The 22,203-nt window shown below is 39.6% G+C and overlaps 1 pseudogene; it reads right to left on the reverse strand.

Annotated features, from left to right (window-relative positions):
* Nucleotides 1-5,592: 5,592 nt before the first annotated feature.
* Nucleotides 5,593-8,755, reverse strand: LOC116477234 (protein Wiz-like; annotated as a pseudogene).
* Between the last annotated feature and the right edge of the window lie 13,448 nt (nt 8,756-22,203).

The following is a 22,203-nucleotide window of genomic DNA, read 5'->3' on the forward strand; positions in this document are numbered from 1 at the left end:
TTTTGTTTTGTTTTCAAGAATAACCACTGTACAAAGGAAAGAATGAAAACTCCAACTCCCACCAGGCCTGCCTTGCAAGAGCTCCTGAGGAAGCACTAAATATGGAAAGGGAAAACTGGTACCAGTCACTGCAAAAACCTAAAGACCAATGACAAAAATATAAAGACCAATGACACTATGAAGAAACTGCATCAACTAGTGTGCAAAATAACCAGCTAGCATCATGATGACAGGAACAAATTCACATATAACAATATTAACCTTAAATGTAAATGGGTAAAATTCCCCAATGAAAAGACACAGACTGGCAAATTGGATAAAGAGTCAAGATCCATTGGCGTGCTGTATTCAGAAGACCCATCTCATATGCAAAGACACAAATGAAGGAATATTTACAAAGCAAATGGAAAGCAAAAAAAAAAAAAAAAAAAAAGAAAAGAAAAAAAAGCAGAGGTCACAATCCTAATCTCTGATAAATGGACTTTAAACCAGCAAACACCAAAAAAGACAAAGAAGGGCATTACATAATGGTAAAGGGATCAATACAACAAGAAAAGCTAACTATCCTAAATATATATGCACCAAATACAGGAGCACCCAGATTCATAAAACAAGTTCTTAGAGACTTACAAAGAGACTTAACTCCCACACAATAATAGATTTGTCTAATGTCAATATTAAGACAGATCAAAGAGACAGAAAATTAATAAGGATATTCAGGACTTGAACTCAACTCTGGATCAAGTGGACCTAATAGACATCAACAGAACTCTCCACCCCAAATCAACAGAATATACATTCTTCTTAGCACCCCATAGCACTTATTCTAAAAGCGACCATATAAATGGAAGTAAAACACTCCTCAGCAAATGCAAAAGAACAGAAATCAAAACAGTCTCTCAGACCACAGTGCAATCAAGTTAGAATTCAGGATTAAGAAACCCACTTAAAACCATACAACTACATGGAAATTGAACAACCTGCTCCTGAATGACTCCTGGGTAAATAACAAAATTAAGGCAGAAATCAAGAAGTTCTTTGAGACCAATGAGAACAAAGACACAACATACCAGAATCTCTGGGACACAGCCAAAGCAGTGTTTAGAGGGAAATTTATAGCACTAATTGTGCACATCAGAAAGCTGGAACAATCTCAAATCAACACCCTAACATCACAATTAAAAGAACTAGAGAAGCAAGAGCAAACAAATCCAAAAGCTAGCAGAAGACAAGAAATAACTAAGATATGAGCAGAACTGAAGAACATAGGGACAGGAAAAACCCTTCAAAAAATCAATGAATGCAGGAGGTGGTTTTTTGAAAAGATTAACAGAATAGATAGACTTCTTGGCAGACTAATAAAGAAGAAAAGACAGAAGAATCAAATAGATACAATAAAAAAATGACAAAGGGGATCTCACCACTGACCCCACAGAAATACAAACTACCATCAGAGAATACTATAAACACTTCTATGCAAATAAACTAGAAAATCTAGAAGACATGGATAAATTCCTGGACACATACGCCCTCCAAAGACTAAACTTGGGAGAAGTCGAATCCCTGAATAGACTAATAACAAGTTCTGAAATTGGGGCAGTAATTAATACCTACCAAGCAACCAAAGCCCAGGACCAGATGGATTCATAGCCAAATTCTACCAGAGGTACAAAGAGAAATTGATACCATTCTCTCTGAAACTGTTGCAAACAATTGAAAAGGAGGGACTCCAACCTGACTCATTTTATGAGGCCCGCATCATCCTGATACCAAAATACACACACACACACCTTCAGGCCAGTATCCCCAATGAACACTGATGTGAAAATACTCAATAAAATACTGGCAAACCAAATCCAGCAGCACATAAATAAGCTTATCCTCCACTCTCAAGTCAGCTTCATCCCTGGGATGCAAGGTTGGTTCAACATATGCAAATCAATAAACGTAATCCATCACATAAACAGAACCAATGACAAAAAACACATAATTATCTCAATGGATGCAGAAAAGTCCTTGAATAAAGTGCAACATCCCTTCGTATTAAAAACTCTCAATAAGCTAGGTAGTAATGGAACATAACTCAAAATAATAAGACCTATTTATGACAAACCCATAGCCAATATCATACTGAATGGGAAAAAGCTGGAAGCATTCCTTTTGAAAAGCAGCACAAGACAAGGATGCCCTCTCTCACCACTCCTATTCAACATAGTATTGGAAGTTCTGGCCAGGGCAATCAGGCAAGAGAAAGAAATAAAACATATTCAAACAGAAAGAGAGGAAGTCAAGTTGTCTCTGTTTGCAGAGGACATGATTCTTTATTTAGAAAACCCCATTGTCTCAGTCCAAAAATTCCTTAAGCTGATAAACAACTTCAGCAAAGTCTCAGGATACAAAATCAATGTACAAAAATCAAAAGCATTCCTATACACAAGCAATAGGCAAGCAGAGAGCCAAATCATGAATGAACTCTTATTCACAATTGCTACAAAGGGAATAAAATACCTAGGAATACAGTTAACAAGGGATGTGAAGGACCTATTCAAGGAGAACTACAAACCACTGCTCAACGAAATAAGAGAGGACAAACAAATGGAAAACCATTTCATCTTCATGGATAGGAAAAATCAATATCATGAAGATGGCCATATTGCCCATAGTAATTTACAGATTCAATGCTATTCCCATCAAACTGCCATTGACATTCTTCACAGAATTAGAAACAACTATTTTACATTTCATATGGAACCATAGAAGAGCCCGTATAGCCAAGACAATCCTAAGCAAAAAGAACAAAGCTGGAGTCATCATGCTACCCAACTTCAAACTATACTACAAGGCTATAGTAATCAAAACAGCATGGTACTTGTACCAAAACAGACATGTAGACCAATGGAACAGAACAGAGACCTCAGAAATAAAACCACACATTACAACCATCTGATATTTGACAAACCTGACAAAAACAAGCAATGGGGAAAGGATTCCCTATTTAATAAATGGTGCTGAGAAAACTGGCTAGCCATATGCAGAAAACTGAAACTGGACCCCTATCTTACACCTTATACAAAAATTAACTAAAGATGGATTAAAGACTTAAATGTAAAACCCCAAACCATAAAAACCATAGAAGAAAACCTAGGCAATACAATTCAGGACATAGGCATAAGCAAAGATTTCACAACAAAAATGCCAAAAGCAGCTGCAACAAAAATGAAAATTAAAAGCTGTGATCTAATAAAATGCTTCTACACAGCAAAAGAAACTAGCATCAGAGTGAACAGGCAACCTACAGAATGGGAGAAAATTTTTGCAATCTACCCATCTGATAGAGGTCTAATTTCCAGAATCTACAAAAAACTTACACAAATTTACAAGAAAAAAACAACCCCATCAAAAAATGGGCAAAGGATATAAACAGACGCTTCTCAAAATAAGACATTTATGCAAGCAACAAACATATGAAAAAAAGCTCAATATCACTGATCATTAGAGAAATGCAAATCAAAGCCATAATGAGATATCATCTCATGCCAGTCATAATGGCTATTATTGAAAAGTCAAGAAACAATAGATGCAGGCAAGGCTATAGAGAAATAGGAACACTTTTACACTGTTAATAGGAATGTAAATTAGTTCAACCATTGTGGAAGACACTGTGGTGATTTCTCAAGGATCTAGAAGAAGAAATACCATTTGACCCAGCAATCACATTACTGGGTATATACCCAAAGGAATATAAATCATTCTACTATGAAGACACATATGTTTACTCCAGCACTATTTATAGTAGCAAAGACATGGAACCAATCCAAATGCCCATCCATGGTGGCCTTGATAAAGAAAATGTGGTACATATACACCATAGAATACTATGCAGCCATAAAAAGAATGACATCATGTCCTTTCCAGAGACATGGATGAAACTGGAAGCCATCATCCTCGGCAAACTAACACAGGAACAGAAAGCCAAACACTGTATGTTCTCACTCGTAAGTGGGAGTTGAACAGTGAGAACTCATGGACACAGGGAGGGGAAGAACACAAACCAGGGCCTGTCGGGGAATAGGGGGATAAGGGAGGGAGAGCATTAGGAGAAATAACTAATGTAGGTGGGGCTTAAAATCTAGATGACAGGTTGATAGGTGCATCAAACCACCACAGCACATGTATACCTATATAACAAACCTGCATGTTCTGCACATGTATCCCAGAACTTAAAGTAAAACAAATAAAAATTTAAAAAAAATAAGAAAATTCAAACTCAAATTCAGACTCCTAATTCTAATATTAAAATCTCCTTTGTGGGTGGTAAGACTAACAGTGTAAAATATACACTATAGAAACCTTGGATAATATGGAGTTCTTCACCAGAATTACTGCCTAATGGACATTTCAGGAATTGTTCTGCTTGGTCCATGAATTAGTTTAACATTTAATGGTATTTAACACATGAGTTGGTTTCATCATTTTAAGCAGTCAGTAGAAAGTTAATTTCTTCACTGCTTTGTTGGGCATGCAGTCACACATCTATGTTGTCAACACTAAGTATCAATTTCACTTCTTTTGCTTACTATCTTAAAGATGTTAAAAGTAACAAATCATTTTTGTCACAAGCGAAGATTTTATAAATATAACATATATATGTATGCACACATATGTATATATGTATTTATTCATGTAATATATATGTAGTTGTATGTCCATATTTGTATATGTGTGTGCACAAATATATAAACATATATAAAATATTCATTTTCTTGCATGAGCAACTTAGGTTATTTATCTGTAAAATGGGAATAAGATAATCTTATTCTACAAGAGTGCTGTTTTGGAAAAGAATTAATACAATTTTGACCACATCCAAGTTGTCATTTCGGCTTCCCATTCCTGTCACAGCATCTGACTTGAACCCGGCTCCCCAGATTCCGTGGCCATTTTTTCCTCCTTCCTATACCTCATTGATTACTTCAAGTGGGAGTCCTCTCTTCCTTCTTTTTTTTTCCCCTGGGGCTTTTCCAGAAGAGAAATTTAATCTAATTTACATACTTCTAGGTACATCAGTAATCAAAATGCCGCCACTGAAAAAAGCTAAAATGTCAATCAGCTCCCGGCTTCTAGCTGGCCCAGGATTGCAAAATAAAAAGATCCATGTTCTTTATTTTCTACACAAAACGCGTTTTTAAAAAAGTGAAAAGTGTAGGCAGCTATACATAGAAAGCAACAGTGAAAAGGGGGAGGGGGCAGGGGGAGGGGAGGAGAGTCCCACCCTGCCCTCTCATCTTCCAGGGCCCCAGAGCCCCTGAGGCTCTTTGGGAGTCTCGACATGGCAGGAGCCAGCTGTCAGCTCTAGGCTCTTCCCAGTTGGGAAGGCCCCTCTGGGTGGCAGCCAACAAGGATTTCTGTGGCATCGTGGGGTCGGTGGGGGGCTTCCAGGCTCTAGTGGGCCCCACAGAGGGAGCGTGGCTTCCCCTGAGCAAGCACCGTGGCATGATGTGGTCGTTCAACCCTGGAACTGGGGGTCTGGGGCAGATCCCAGGTCTCACGAGGTGCGTGTGTGTTCGCATGTACACGCGTTTGAGAGGATATTCATGGGGGCGAGAGGGAACCAGAACAGGGGTCTTTGGGGTCTTTGCAAATGGCCATGGATGGCAGACATCGCCCTGCCTGGCTGTTAGACGGGGGAGTGCTGTCCTCCCCTGTGACCAGATAGGCTGCCACCCGAGACCTGGCTGCTGCCCCTGCTGGACCAGGTGGGCATAGGCTGAAGGAAGACATCCTGTGTTCCCATAGTCTTCGGGCTGGGGGAAGGGCGGCTAGCTGGCTCCCGGCTCCCTGGCTGTAGTGTGCCCAGCCCCCAAGGGGCGCTGGTTTGAGGTTTTGGCTTACTCCTATGGAAATGGAAAGAAAGAGGAAGAGGGACGAGGACACAGAGGAAGAAGAGGAGACACAGGTGGCACGAGAGGGGATCTGGAATGCTTTTGTGTTAGGAAGCCTCTGCCGCCACTGTGTGCCTGCGGGGCCTGAGACTCCTTAGGCTGGGGGTCCGCTTTGGAGAAGTTCATCTCCAGGACATGCCGCTGTTAAGTGCTGCATCTACTCTTACTGGATAGAGAGGGGGCCCTGGAATTCCACCTCGCAGAACCTACATTTGAGGACACGTGTAGATGTTGCCCACGAACTTGACAAGTGATGTCAAGGTCACCATGGAGAGGACTGGTCGGACTTGGGGTGGGGGTTGCCTCACCTCCTCCAGCTTCTGCGGTAGGTCATTGGTTTCCTCACCTCCCCGGGCTTCGGAGGCATCTGGAGGGCGAGCTTGTCGGTGTTCGAATTTGTTGATGTTCTGCGGCTGGTGCTCCTCAGCCTTCACGGTGCCCGGCGGGCTGGCTGCCAGAGGCCGCTCACCACTGTCGGCTGCCCGGCCAGCCTCAGACCCTGGCTCCCTGCCCCCAGCACTGTGGCCTACCACGGCCAGGCTCCCGGGTGCCAGCCCCAGGAACGGCCGCTTGTCACTGTCACGGCCATGGCTGGCACTGCGGAACTTCTTGGTGAAGGGGCAGCCGCCTTGGATGTAGCTGCGGTAGGCGCCCACCTTCTGGGGCTGGTGCTTGATCCACTCACTCAGTGTCTCGATGGGCGAACCACTGACGCACCATTCGGTCACGTCGAACTGCCACAGGTGTCACCGTGCGTGGCTGGCCAGAGCCTTGTGGTTTTCAAAGTAAAGGCCACACAGCTAGCAGCAGGCCTCGATGGAGGAGTGGGAGGTCTTCTCGTGAAGGATCTTTGCCTTGAAGGGCGGTTCAGGCTGGATGTAGGTCTTGGCCTTGACCTCTGCTGGGAGGAGGCGGTCCTCCTGCAGAGGCCGCTTGGCTGCCACTGAGCCCAGGTAGCCAGCGAGTGAGGGCTTGGCCCCAGTGATGGGCTTCAGGCTGAGCTCTCGAGGAAACCTGGGCCGGCTCTGCGCCTGGTTTGCCTGGCCGGCCAGAAGATAGCGGCAGTGGGGACTGCACGGGCCCAGGGGCCACAGTGGGAGGCGCATCCTCAGCTAAGGCAGGGGCCAGGTCTCCAGCCGGTGGCTCCTTCTTGATGAGGCACGGCTTGGACTTCTTCTTGAGGATCTCTCACAGTGTCAATGGGCGAACCACGGACGGACCACTTGGTCACACCCATCTGCAGCAGGTGGGAGTGGGCGTGACTAGACAGGCCCTTGCGGTTCTCAAAGAACCCACTGCAGAACTCACAGCGGATGTCGCGCACTGGCTCTGCCCGGGAAGACAGGTTCAGGGGTATCATGTCTCCCCGTGGCATCTCCCAGGGACCCTCAGATGGGTGCAGCTCCCTATGGAGGGCCCCCGGCAGCATCTCCCGCTTGATCTCCACCCGTATTTGTTTAGGCTTCAGCTTCTTGGGCAGGGAGGGTGCAGCTAGACCTGGGAACATCTTCTGGGCCGTGGGAGGAGGAGAGGCAGTTGGTGAGTGGCCCAGGGGGCTGCCTGGTGGCAGTGGCAACTTCTTGTCCAAAGATGAGATGTGAAGGTCCTAGGGGCTGCAGGTTTCCAGTGAGCTGCCAGGACCTGTGCTGCCCATCATCTTGGCCAGGGCTTTTGCACTTGGCCTTGGCGGGTTGGGAGGTCGGCCAGGGCGAGACTGGGTCCGTCTCTTCAGGATCTCCCACAGTCTGTCGATGGGCAAGCCATTGACATACATACTCCTCGGTCACGTCCATTTGCCGTAGGGGGGAGCGCGCGTGGCTCGAGTGGCCCTTGCGGTTCTAGAAGAACTCACCACAGAACTCACAGCAACGGATGTCTCGTGCTGGCTCTGGGCCTGAGGTGAGGCTCAAGGGCCTCAGACTGAGGCCACTGTGCCTTTTGGGAGGCCGGCCGGGGGCTCAGGGACAGCTCTGGGCTCTTGTCCTCAGGATTCTTAGGAGTAGGGGAGCCCGCCAGGGCCAGTGGTGTCTTTTTGAGGAGCAGAGAGCTGTGGTGGGTGGCCCAGGCCCTTGGTCCAGAAGCCGAGAGGCAACTTGATAGTTTTGTTGACAACGGGGGCATCCAAGGACTTGGCCAGGGTAAGCAAGCCGGGCAGGGGTCCCGGGTGACCACCTCCTTCAGCGAGCTGGACTTCTTAGCCAGGCCCGGGGGCAGCCCAAGGTGGGCGTCAGGCAGGCCCTTCTGCTTCACAAGCTCCTAGAGGAGGTTGATGGGTGCGCCGCTCCTCTGACTCTGCCACTCCCAGCTGCCGCAGGTGGGAGCGTGTGTGGCTGGACCGGCCCTTTCGGGTCTCAAAGCAGGCGCCACAGACCTCGCAGGTGGTCAGGCTCTGGGATCTGAGGTCCTGCAGCTCCTGTTTGCTGCCATGAGGAACCTTTGGAGCTACTTTGCTGCTCAGCCAACTGGCCACCTGCGTCAGGGCCCCAGAGATAGGCAGGCTTTTCTTAGGGAGCGAGGGAGAGCCCAGGTCCATGGCCACCATTGCGTTTTCCTCAGAACCCAGGCCCGGCGCGGACTCAGGCCGGGGCCCGGCTCCCGCCCGGCCTTGGGCCAGTCCCTGGGTCCGTCCAGCGGCGGCGGTGGCGGTGGCGGTGGCGGTGTTGGCGGCGGCGGCGGCGCGGGGGGTGCCGCGGGGCCCGGGCTCCTGAGCCTGGGCTGGGGCGACCAGGCGGGTGCTCCCGGACGCCCCCCGCGCGCGGCACCGCCTTGCTCTCCGCTTTTGTCACTGGGCACTGGGTGGTGGAGGCGGCCATCTTGGCTCCCTCCTCCTTTTCTTTGAGCATCCTTCAGAGTGTTTTTTGTTTGTTTCATTTTTGTTTTTGTAGAAATAGGTAATATGAGGCCAGTCAATTATTAAGGTAGAAGAAAAATAAATAATGGAGGGGAGTTAGGTGTTCTTAGCTAATTAGAAGATTTTTTTTAAAATGTCAAACTCGCTGCTAATTGTTTACACTAGAACAGAGGCATTAACACAATCTCATTTTCTTCTTTGTAATTTTTAATTTTTTTTTTTGAAAAGAGACAAGCTTCAGAGTTTTGTTCAATGTTATCTTTGCTCAGGGGAAGGCCACTTTAAAAGGAATTACAGTGATGAATGGGGAAAACCGAGAACTTGATCCAGTATTTCAAAATCTTCAGCAGACGGGGTGCGATTGATCCCAAAGTAATTAATGTCTGGGTAATTGACAGTTTTTTTTTTCTTTAATTAAAGTAACCAGTAACCATTTTCTTTTTAGATTTAAGAATTTGGAAATTATATCAGGAAGTCAAAGGAGAAAGGCAATCAGCATTGAGAACAAAAATAAGTTACTAATTTTCTTTTAAAAAATTGATAAACACAAGTATTACATATTGGAATTTTTATGAGGCTTTACCTAATAGATGAGATAGGCATAGATTTTTTATAAGTCTATGCTATGACAGCAAACATTCTTCCCTGATCGGGTTTCTTAAAATCTGATTAGTACATGTTGCAAAATTCTAAGTCATTCTATTAAGTGGAAAATGTGTAGCCCTTCATTAATTCAATAAATTATTATTTAGTGGTTACTATGTACCAAATCATTAACAAAACAGACAATATGCGTATTCTCAAGGTGCTTATAGTGTGCAATAAAATTTTTAAAAATACATGTTAAGTATCATAAGTAGTAATAAGAGCTAACGGGAAAAATAGAGCAGGGAAGAGGGGTGGGGTATGTTGCAGTAAGACTTCTAAGTTTAAGCAGGTAATTGAGAAGGCCGCAAGTAAGTAGTAAGGACCTGAAGGATGTGAGAGATGAAGTTACTTAAGTATCTGTAAGATATTATTCTCGACGGATTGAACCCTTCAAGGCAAAGACCCCAAGGCAGGAGTTTGTCTGATGATGTGTAAAGGATTCAAGTGTCAGCAGAAAGGAATGAGTTAAAGGGAATGCAGGATAGGAAAATTCGGAGGAATAGTAATGAAGTCAGATCAGTGAGTCTTGTAAATCATGTAATGATTTTAACTTGAACTTTAAAGGAGGCGGAAGGCACTGAAAGGTTTAAGTGAACTGATAATATGTTGTCACATTTTAACAGAATGACTCAGCTACTATGTAGGGAATAGGTTTTGGAGGCAAAATTGAACCAGGAAACCCAGTTAGGAGGCTATTGTAATTTCTAAGATAAGAATCTTGGTGGTTTGAACTAATGAGGTATTGGAGATGGTGAAAGTGGTTGAAATACACAGAGATTTTAAAGGTAGAGCTGGTAGAATTTAGTCAAAGACACAATTTTAGGTCTGCATAAAAGAGAGGTATTAAGAATGACTCCAAGATTTTGACCTGAGCAACAGAAAGAACACAATTGCAATTAACTATATGAAGAAGTCATATAGTCATATAGTCATGTAGGAGGAGCAAAATAGGATGGAAGAAATGTCAGTAACTGAGTTTTGAATATGCTAGTTTTGAGAGACCTAATAGTCATCCAAAAAGTGCATAAGCAGTTCTACATGTGGGGCTGGGATTCAGGAAAAAGAACTGAGCTTGAGATATATATTCATCAGTAGATATTATATGAGATGACCTATAAAAAAAAAGACAAAAAATATGAGAAAAGATAGAATACCAAATAATATATGATGCAAAAGCACTTTTATGTAGTAAACATTTCTGCCAAACATATTATGTATATTTCTTTGATACTGAACATCACCTTGAGATTCGTATTTATAAAAAAAAGCACAAATCAGAAGAAAAGCTTACAAAGAAATAAAAATAAACTTCTTACATTGCCAGTCTCTTCCATTCTCCCTTTCATTTCTAAGCTCACTGTTTATTAGTAAACTAAGACTCTAATAAGTCAAGTTACATCAAGTATCAATAAACTTCAATTTCTACTCACCATGAAGCCATTTGGTGGTTGCTCTTACGTGCACCAAGCTGACTCCAGCAACTAAGCTTGTTTCCAGTTCTATAATCAGATACTCAACCCTTTTTTTGCTGTTTAAAAATAATTTGTTTCTTGGCACATCTCATGGAGCTGGTGTTACTGTCTGCGAGATCATGACTAAAAAGCAATTTGAATGTGTCTCTCTCACACACAAAATATGGTATGTTTTCAAAGCAAGTTGCTAAATTTTATGGCCCAGAGTCTAAAGAGAAATCATGACAGTTGGAGAAAAGGGAAAATGTTTTCTTACCTAGAAAAGGGAGTCAAATAAACTATGGTTGCATAATCGTTGAACATTGTGAACCATTTTACACAACAAATTAGATAACCTAGAAGAAATTGATAAATTTCTAGACACATGCAACCTACCCAATTGAACTATGAAGAAATAAAAAACCTAAACAAACCAATAATGAATAACAAACTTGAATCAGTAATAAAAATTATGGTCGCACAAAGAGCGTTCTAGGCTTCTCTTAGAGAATTCTTTATGATAGACAATGATTTCTTAAGTATTTACTAGGCACATGAATTTCTTAATAATGCAGACAAAATACTTAAGGACATAAAGGAACTGGCTCTGGGAAAGGAGCTCTCTCCTTTGTGCCCTAGTTCAAGGTACTAATATATATCCAGTTGCTCAGTTTATACACCTGGAAGTGATTCTAGTCTTCTTCACCACATCAAATACATCTCCAAATCCTATCTACTCTTCTTTCTTACAATTTTTCTATCCAATTCTTGTCTCTTTATTTTTACTGCTTCTCCTTTACTCTAGGCAGCCTTCATTTCTTTCACCTTGACTATTGTGAACCTTTTGTCTAATCTCTGTGCCTTCAGTTTTATAGTTCTCCATTCTTTACTCCATAATCAAAGCATACATGGTTCCACTTGGTCTAACTTCTAATTCTCCATCCAACCCTGTACCTGCTCACTCTTTCAAGTACAGCCTTTGCTTCAAATATACAGAATTATTTTTAGTGCTGAAAAAGTTTAATTCTATTTCACATGTTTGAATTTTGCAAACGTGACTTCTACCCGAAGGGCATTCCTTCTTTTTATGTGAGAGGCAGCAATGGCTTTAGAAAAAAAAAAAAAAAAATGCTTGTGCTGCAATCCTAGCTCTACCCCTTTCTATGTGGCATGAGCCTCAGTTTTCATTAGTAAAACACAGATAACATTATCTATCTTATAGAATAGTTATAAGGACCAAATGAAATAATTAATGCACTTATCACATATTAAGGAATCAATAGTATTAGCCTTTATTATTATGTGTTAGCCAAAATATAACAAGCCTCAAACTATTTTCTTTCTGTGAAAACTTTCATACCATCCTCACTCTGCCAGCACTGTAACTTATCACTCCTTCTTTATACTTCTACATTATGTAGATAATAGTTTAACTTTACACACATTTGAAATTATTGTTCATACATGTGTTTTGTGACGGAACTGTAAGAACTACTTCAGTGTAGTTCTAGGCCCTCAATATTGTAGTATTCCTATTTCCATGACAAATTCGGCCAAAGAGTAAGTACATAACAAATATGTATTTGTAGAAATAAGCTTTTTTTCCTCACAACTGTGCATGTTCTCATTCTTCACATTCTAAATTATTTTTCCACGGAGAGCAGTCTTTTGTGTTTAAATTTTAATGTTGGAGCAACTCTTTTCACACTTACAACTGACTTCTTTATTGACCCGTGAAAATAACATGAGTTGTTTAGCTGAAAGTTTCAAAACCTCGTGATAGTTACAGCTAAGCATGCTTGAGAGGAGCAACTTATATAAAAATAGGTTAGCAGATTGTGGTTTGCAAAATCTGTTTGGTAGCTAAACTGTTTGAGAGCAACATTGATTATTATTTAGTTGTCTTCCCTGTACAGCTAATTTCATAACTTAAGAGTAAAAAACAACATTTTTTATTTTAAAATGGGGGTATATATTTACATTAGAAATATATTAAAGTCTCCATACTTGGACCCAGCACATATTTGTCTAAAAAATTACAATGTTAGTGGATCTCTGTCATTATAATTTAATTACAAAACAATAACAATATTGCGTCTTTGGGTAAATGGACTATTAAAAGCCCATCAATTTTTAGTTCTTATGGTCAATGCTTTTGTTATTGTTTTTGAAATCAGTTTCTCTATTAACTTTTCTGCTAGTTGAAAGAAAAGCAAGCTTTAAATGCATCTTAGGGAGGAGTGATGTCACCAAGATAGTGGAGTAAAAAGTCCTTCCTTTCAGGGTGGCAAGATCCCCTGTTCCTGGGCAGGTCCAGAGGTGATGTCTGGGAGTCAGTGCCGGCAGTCTACCTTAGGACTCTACCTGGTGCTCTATTCCGCTGCCGCTGAGCTGACAACTAAGCCACAACACAAAGTCCTTTCCTTTCTTTCCTCCTCTTTCCACAAGCAGAGGAGTATCTCCTGTGGCCAACACAGCCCTAGGACTGCGACAAGTACTGCCTCAGCAAGTATTGGGTCAAGTACCTATGTTTATTCAAGGTCTAAGGGCTCTTCAGTCTCCTTGTGGTGAATATTGATTCTTTCCGTACACCACGAGCACACCATGAGGCCTTTGCGGGGATGAGGGTGGGGGGCTGAGGGGAAAAGGAGAGATGTGCCATCAGCAATTCATGACTGTCTTTTTTACTCTCTTCAGTGCGTATTTCAGTGATCACACACCTGATTTGTGGTTCTTACGAAGGTGCTGTGGGAGGATGATTGGTGAGGGCTTTAATTTGGCAATTGTGCTCTTTCTCCTCTAGCGCTCTCTTCTTTTTTATTTAGCCTTTTTAAAAACATCTTTTATTTTTTAACAGCTTATTGAAATATAATGGATATACAAAGAATTTCACATATTTAATTTGATGAGTGTGGACATATGCAAACACCTGTAATACCATCACCACAATCAAGGTCATAGATATATCTAACATCTCCCAAAGTTTCCTTGTGTCCTGTTGTTATTTGCTTTTTGTTTGTTTTGTGGTGAGAACACATAAGATGAGATCTACCCTCAAAAAATTCTGAAGTGCAAAATGTATTCTTGTAAACTGCCGGCACTATGTTGTTTTCACATCTCTAGAATTATTCATCTAGCATAACTGGAACTTTGTACTGGTTGAACAACTGTAATTCCTTCCCCAGTCCCTGGCAATGACTATTGTATTTTCTGCTTTTGTGAGTTTGACTGTTTTAGATCTCTCACGTAAGTATAATCATGTAATATTTGGTCTTCTGTGACTGGCTTATTTCACTTACCGTGGCATAATGTTCTTCAAGTTCCTGGTTTGCAGAGGGTTGTTTTCTGGCGGGGGGTTGTGGGGAGTGGTGGAGAGAGAAAGAGAGAGAGAAGAAGAAAGAATATATGTGTGCAAGTGCTGTTATGTTTGTTCTTATAAGGATATTAATCTCATTCATGAGGGCTTTGCCCTTATGAATTAATTATCTCCTGAAGGCCCTCCTTTCTAATACTATCACACAGGGGATTAGGATTTCAACATACGAATTTGAGGAGTGGCACAGACCTTCATACCATAGCATTTCATTCCTTGTTCGACAACCATGAGATAAGCCAACGTGAAGTCCCAGGTTTTCGGCTATGCACTGTGTAAAAGTGCCCACTTATAGCTGTTGCACCTTGAGTAGTTCTTTGAAAAAGTTCCAGGAAGGAGCTCAGCCCTGGAGAAACAAAAATTTGTTGGATCCAGAGATGCCTGAGTTGGAGATGAACTTTGGCAAACTTTCCTCATTTCTGTATTAAAATTCCCACTGATGGAGGAACTTATTTACCATTTTCTATACATGCGATGTATGAGGAAGCATGATCGGCAATGGTGCCTGCATTGCCTTTACTCCACCTCTACATACAATGTCTCAGCTAACCAGCCCAATAAAACCCCTGTTTCACTGATGCTTGGGAGGCACTGATTTGGGGAATTATCCCCAGTGTCCTCCTTACTTGCTGCAAGTAATAAAAATGCCCTTTGTTAAAACCTCGTTGGTTGTGATCATTGGACTGTCACTCACCAAGAGGTCAGACCCACCTGTTATGTGGGTGATAGCATCCAAAATAATCAAACTCAGGAAATCAGAGGATAGAATGGTAGTTGCCAGGAAATGGGAGAAGGGAAAAATAGAGAGTTGCTAATCAACAAGTACAAAGTTTCAGTTATGGAAGATAAATAAATTCTGCTGTATGGCATTGCACTTACAATTAACAACACTGTATTATATACTTAAAAATTTGTTAAGAGGGTAGAGCTCATGTTTGATGTTCTTAACACAGTAAAACAAATAGGACAGGGAGGTTTAGAATGGACTATAGTAATCCCCCTCCCCACCATCCCCAACCCTAGTCCTCAACACATTGAAAGAACAACTTTCAACTCATTTAGTTCCTTTTACCTTGCTAGCTACTTCCATATTTCTAAATGATATGTGTATTACCATTACTCAGTTTTAAAATGTATAGACATTATGCATTCACTTCCTAGTGTGTTAAATGGACATTTACCTTTCTTATATACCCTTCCTCATGACCATCCTAAGCCCCCTGAACATTTTTCTCTGTCTTTTCTGGTATACCAATTTCATAATTTTTCATCATTATTTAATGTTTCCATTACTGTAGACATGTATATGTTATTTACATGTATATGTTATTACAGCTGAGCTACATAGAAAACTTTGATTATATTTCATTTTCTGTTTAACTTTTGTATTACGTGGAGTTATTTATTGTCCTTCTTTTGATATTTAAAATTTCCCTTAGTTTTTATGTAACTATGTCTAATGCTTTTTAAAATTTTATGTGGGTACATAGTAGGTGTATATACTTATGAGGTACATGAGATGTTTTGATACAGCCATACAATGTGAAATAAGCACATCATGGAGAATAGTGTATCCATCCCCTCAAGCATTTATCCTTTGAGTTATGAACAATCCAATTATACTCTTTAAGTTATTTCAAAATAGACAAAATACATTCCAAAGCATCTGAAACATAGTGTCTGCTTGTAACAAAATAAGATTTTTGAATCTCACTTTATCATCTATAAAGCATTTTATGCATGTTATCACATTTGTGGTTCACAGTAGAGACACAATTTTGTAGAACCGATTTATTTTATGATAAGGTAACTAAACCATAGATGGATTAAGGCAAATTGTCCAAGGTCTGTAACGAGCAAGTGACAGAAGCAGTTCTGACACTACAGTTCCTGAGGACAACTTCTTTCTCATATCCACTGTAACAAAGCAGATTCTCAGCATGGTATTTTCCCTCTTCTGTAAGATTTTCTCATTAGCTACAAGTGTCTGCAGTGGTCTCTAAGGCATCTCATCATTTGCACTTGATACATTGGGGAATTCATGTTATGCACCAAATAATTTTCTGTGTATGATTCTGTGGGCAGCATAAGAGGATCAGTGAATAGCTCTACTTTGATGATTGAACATACACCTTACACCCTGGAAATTGCAACGGACAACTTGATTGGAATGGTGTTGAACTGTAATGAGTCTCACTAAATAAAATGTCTTCCCTGGGAATAGAAAGATTACTCATGAAGAGCAAGAGCTTTAGTGACTTTACACTGTTCCATGAAATACTCAGAGAGCAGAATACAATTGGAAATAATGAATAAAAAGAATTAAAGAAGCTACTGATAACTACCAAGTCTTTTTCTCCTTTAGAATTTGCATACCTTAGCTTAGTGGGAAGGGCAGAATTTTGCCTCTGTCAAAGAGAAAAACAGGTATGCTGGAATTGGCTTGTTCAGCTCTGAATAGTCTTGCTGTCACCATGGCATGAATGTGTTCCCCAAATGAGCTTCTTCACATCTGTTTAAATCTAGTCTATCCTTCAAGAACCAGTGCTTGTTCCCATTCCACTCTGTAGACTTAGTCAACCACAAGCAATAAAGGCTATGAAACTTAATAGATTAAGCCATATTAAACTACTCATAGTCAACTTTCTTTAGCCTTAAACCCAGAAATTTCATATGTTTTAAATAAATATGTTTCTCTGAATTCAAAATCAGTTATTCTTTCTAAACTTTTGGGATCTGGGAGATTGGAGAATATTTTGGAAATCAGTTGAATAACCATCCTCTAATCTCTAAAGTATAACACATGCATAAAATGAACTACAATTATGCGTATGTATGCACACATACATATATGTTTGTCTATATAAACATACATTATAAATATATATATAAATATATATATATATACAGAGAGATATATATGCATATACACATTCTCTGGAGTCTGTGAAATATTATAAATTAATGGGAATCAAAAGAAAATTTGCACTTATGTGACAAGCCCCATCTTAAGGGCTCTATATATTCTTTCATTTCAGCCCCACAGCCTTGAGAGTTAGGCATCATTGCATCTATTATAGAGAAAATATGTAAGCTCAGAAAAGCCAAAAAACTTGATCAAATGAATGTAAATAATACACAGTTTAGCTAGATCTTAGCTCTTGGTTTATCTGTCTCCAAAAATTCCTGCTATATTTTTATCCCTGACCACTACTTAATTTACACTTCTTAAATTTGTTTTCACATATAAACTCAATAGTTATTCAGGACAGATAATTTATCACATACCTATTTCACAGGACAGGCAATTTATCATACACTTATTTGCATTTCTCACATGGAAAAATATTTGTGTATATAGCTAGGTCAAAACAACGTAGTTCCCCATACCTAGCATCAACATGAAACCTGTGAGATTAGCTGTGCTATGCAAACTGTGAAACACAAGTCAGAGTTCTATTTATTTTATGAAATTGTGAACCCTATAATATCTGGCATAAATAAAACTGAAAACCAAATATAATTTTTATCTAGTGTTAAGGTCCTCAATAATTATTCCAGATTATGCCATTCCAATGATAATGCCTCTGCCTGTGATGTACAGGTGTCTGTGTCCATGTGGCTGGGGATGTTTATATTTCGGGGGAGTAACCTCTTGGCTTTCCACATATAGGATCTTTCTGGCTGGCAGCTGTTCAAAGAAAACTTATAATTTTAATCTTTAATCTTTTCTACATTTCAGAATTATTGCTCGCAATTTTTTAATCCAAGTAAGAAGAAATGTAGATTAAGTACTTTAGACCTGCAAGAAACCAGGGAAGCAATCAACTAGCCCATTATAGATGATGCTAAGTTGTAGTTCAGAGACTGGAGGCTTCTAATAAATCCAGTAACTACATCTTGGGGCTTCTTGATTATGCTAATCTTAATAGTTAATGTTACTATAGCCATGGAAGAGGGGATTTCAGAGTTATGAAGGGCTTTTGATGCTCCCAGGACCCTAATACTATATGCCCTGCTGCTCGAAGTGAATTGGCTTGGTTGTAAACAGGGCTCTGACAACAATAATGAAAATAATAACTGCTACAATGTATTAAGTCCTCCCTCTATAGTTTATGTGCAATATGTCTTTTCTTCTCAACACAATAGTATAATATTATTGTTATCCCTAATTTTTAAATAAGGAAAATGAGACCTAGTGTACTTAAGTAACCTGCCTAAGATCACAATAAGTTACCAGTAACAGAGCCAGAGTTCATATCTGTATCTGTTGACTTCGGTGACTTGGCCATTAATCACTATATTATCTGACCTCTTAAAGTATTTAGGGAAATCAACAATTTGCAAGTATAAAATTTGAACATGATACTTTATTTAAATATATGTACACAAAAACTTTTACATGTCATCAAAATTATGGAAAATGATGAGAAATAAAAAGAAGAAAATAAGAAATACTGTCAAATCCCACCCACCAAAAGACAACTACTTCTGATACCTTTACACATACCCCTTTAGGTTTTTTTTGTATACCTGGAAACACACCTGGGGAGACAAAAAATTGATCTACAAATGTTCATTATATTTTCCCAACTTTTTAGGGAATATTAGTATCAGCAATGTAGCCTGTCTGGCTTAATTCATAGGAGGCCAACATCTAACTTTTCTCCTTTATTTTTATTTAATATCTTTCTTTGCTTCTTTCACCTTTAAAAATTAGCTCATAAATTACTAGGAGGGCTATAAGACTCAACTAATTAAATAGTATAGTATTATAATTGAAATAAAAATCATTATTTATTAATTAAACAACTTGCTGTAAAGTATGCTAATATTCTACAATGAAACTATTTGAGACTAGAATGTTGTATTAAATATTTAAACTAGCCATAAGCTACATTTGATGCCTTGGTATAGCTGTGGTTAAACTTTAGGGATGAACTAAACAGAGAAATCTAGTCCGGACAAGATGATGTAGACTCATCTCTCCATATTACCCCCTCACAAAGCACAACTATGAATGTGAGAAATCAAGTAAGAAATCAACAAAAGGCAATTCCAAGAAGAGAAGAAAAAAAAGTAACTCCAGGAGTAGAGAAACACTATAGCACTATGGCATCCTATAATGCCCCATCTAAAATACAAAAGCAATCCAGACCCAGTAATTCCTGATGTTTACATTGACATTAAAAGGCCACCTAGGCAGGTTCTTTCTCCCCTGGGGTTGAACAAGAGTCCACCTGAAAACACTAGGTTGAATCAGCAAGAGAGATGGACATATATTAAATCTCAGCAATGAAATAAAATTATTAAAAAATAAACCAGTAACTTTCAGTTTCTGGTTCTGCATGTAAGGAGCTTAGAAGTTGCCACTTTATCTTGACAACAAATATAAAGCTAAAGAAAATGAAAAATTAACAATTCCTCTTGGATCCCTAAGAGAGGTGAGGATATAGGGCAAACTGTTGCCCCCAAGACTGGAGAGAAAAAAATGGTGAGTGCAGGGAGTCACAGCTTATCACAGCAGAAAAGCAGAGACTAATGAGTAAAAACCAACCTGGGAACTAGTGCTTGAGTAGGAAAATCTGAATTCTAGTTGATGAATTGCCTGAGGCTCAGTGTGGACAGGATTGAAAGTTAAAAACTCCAGAAGTACTCAGCCATGGGTGGGGAGAAAATATTATGAAATTTATCTCCAGGTTCTCATAGTAAATATCAGAGTAAAATCCTCTCCTGCTTCTGGCAGGGAGAGGGAAAAAGGAACCATTTTGAAATATGCCAGAGTAATCAGTTCATAACAAGGCCTTCCCTCTAGAAACTAGTTAACAAGAACTTAACCTTCTGGGATATTATCAGAACCTAACTGACTGGCAGGAAGAAAAACACCTGACTCCAGCTAGCTCCAGCCTTCCATGTATGACAAAAGAAATGCTGAACTCTAGCCCACTCTAGTGTTCCAGTCAAACCTAAGGTGGGAGAAAGCTACTGAGAAACAATTGTAAACTTCACATCCCAGAGTATGTGTAGCCTCATTAAAAGACTGAGGCCTCATTGTAGGACTGGAGAATGCATCTCCTCCCCTAACACCTTGCCACTATTACTAGAGTCCTATTGACAGCAGTTTGTTTTACCTGTGCATCATATCTGGCTATCGACAAATGAATTACAAGGCCTATTCAAAGCCAAAACACACAATTTGAAAAGACAGAGCAAATATGAGAACCAGACATAGAGAGGATACTGGAATTAAAAGACCCGAAACTGCAAACAACTACAATTAATATGCTTTAAAAATCTCTTTAATGAAATAGATAGCATGCAAAAACAGATGGGTAATCAGATATAAATACCAAAAATAAAGGCTAGAGATAAAAAACACTGTAATAGAAATACGGAGTGCCTTTGATGAGATTATTAGTGGAATATACAGAGCTGAGGAAAGAACCTCTGAGTTTGAGAATATGTAAATAAAAACTTCAAAAACTGAAAAAGTGAAAAAAACAAGACTGAAACAACAACAGTAACAACAACAACAACAACAACAAAAAACAGAACAGAACATCCAAGGACTGGAGAACTACAAAAGGTGGAATATAGACACACTGAGAGTACCACAGGGAAGAAAGTCTCTTCTCACCACATCTCAATATCATGCTGGAAGTCCTAGCTATTGCAATAACACAATGAAGAAAAGAAAAGTCATTATAATTGGGAAGAAAGAAATAAAGCCATGTTTGTTCACAGATGACATTATCTATGTAGAATATCTGAAAGAATCAACAAGAGTCTCTGGGAACTAATCAGAACTTATTGCAAGGTTACAGTATACAAAGCTAATACACAAAAGTAAATTGCTTTCCTATATATCAAAGATGAACAAGTGAAATCTGAAATTAAAAACAAAGTACCATTTACATTAGTACCCCCTAAAATGAAATATTTAGGTATAAGTCTAACAAAGTAAGTATGATATATATATATATATATATATATATATGCAGAAACTCTGATGAAATAACTCAAAGAAGAATGAAATAATGAAAAAATATTCCTTGTTAATGGAAAGACTCAATATTATCAGGATGTCAGTTTTCCAATTGTTCTATAGATTCAGTGTAACCCGTCAAATTTTTAACAGATTACTTTGTGGATATCAACAAAACTGATTCTAAAGTTTATATATAGAGGCAAAATAGCCAAAATACCCAAAAAATATTGAAGGAAAACATCAAAGTGGTAACACTGTCACCACCTGACATCAAGACTTATTGCAAAGCTACAGCAATCAAGACAGTATGGCACTGGCTAAAGAACAGCCATATAGAAAAACTGAATAGAATAGACAACCCAGAAGTAAATCCAATAAATATAATCAACTGATATTTGACAAAGGAGTAAAGACAGTGCAACTGAGCAAAAATGAACTTTTCAACCAATGGTGCTGGCACCATTGGACATCCACAGGCAAAATAATAATAATAATAACAATCTAGACAAAGGCCTTAGGCCCTTCAAAAATTCACTCAAAGTGGATCAGAGATTGCAATGTAAAACACAAAATTACAAAACTCCTAGAAGTTAACATAGGATGTTAACTCCTAGATGACCTTTGGTGTGGCAATGACTTTTAGATACAATAGCAAAGGCATGATCTATAAAAAGCAAAATTGATTACATTGATTAGCTGGACATCATTAAAATTAAAAACTTCTGCTTTGCAAAATGCAATGTGAAGAGAAAGAGAAGACAAGCTGCAGACTGGAAAAATATTTTTAAAAACATATTTGATAAAAAGCTGTTATCCAATATTTGAAAAAAAAAAAGCTCTTCAAAATCAACAATAAAACTAATAACCTGATTTTACAATGGGCCAAAGAACTTAACAGACATTTCATGAAAGAAGATATATAGATGGCAAATAAGCATGAGAAAAGATGC

The sequence above is a fragment of the Hylobates moloch genome, unplaced genomic scaffold (assembly GCF_009828535.3).
Source record: "Hylobates moloch isolate HMO894 unplaced genomic scaffold, HMol_V3 SCAFFOLD_11, whole genome shotgun sequence".
Lineage (NCBI taxonomy): Eukaryota > Metazoa > Chordata > Mammalia > Primates > Hylobatidae > Hylobates > Hylobates moloch.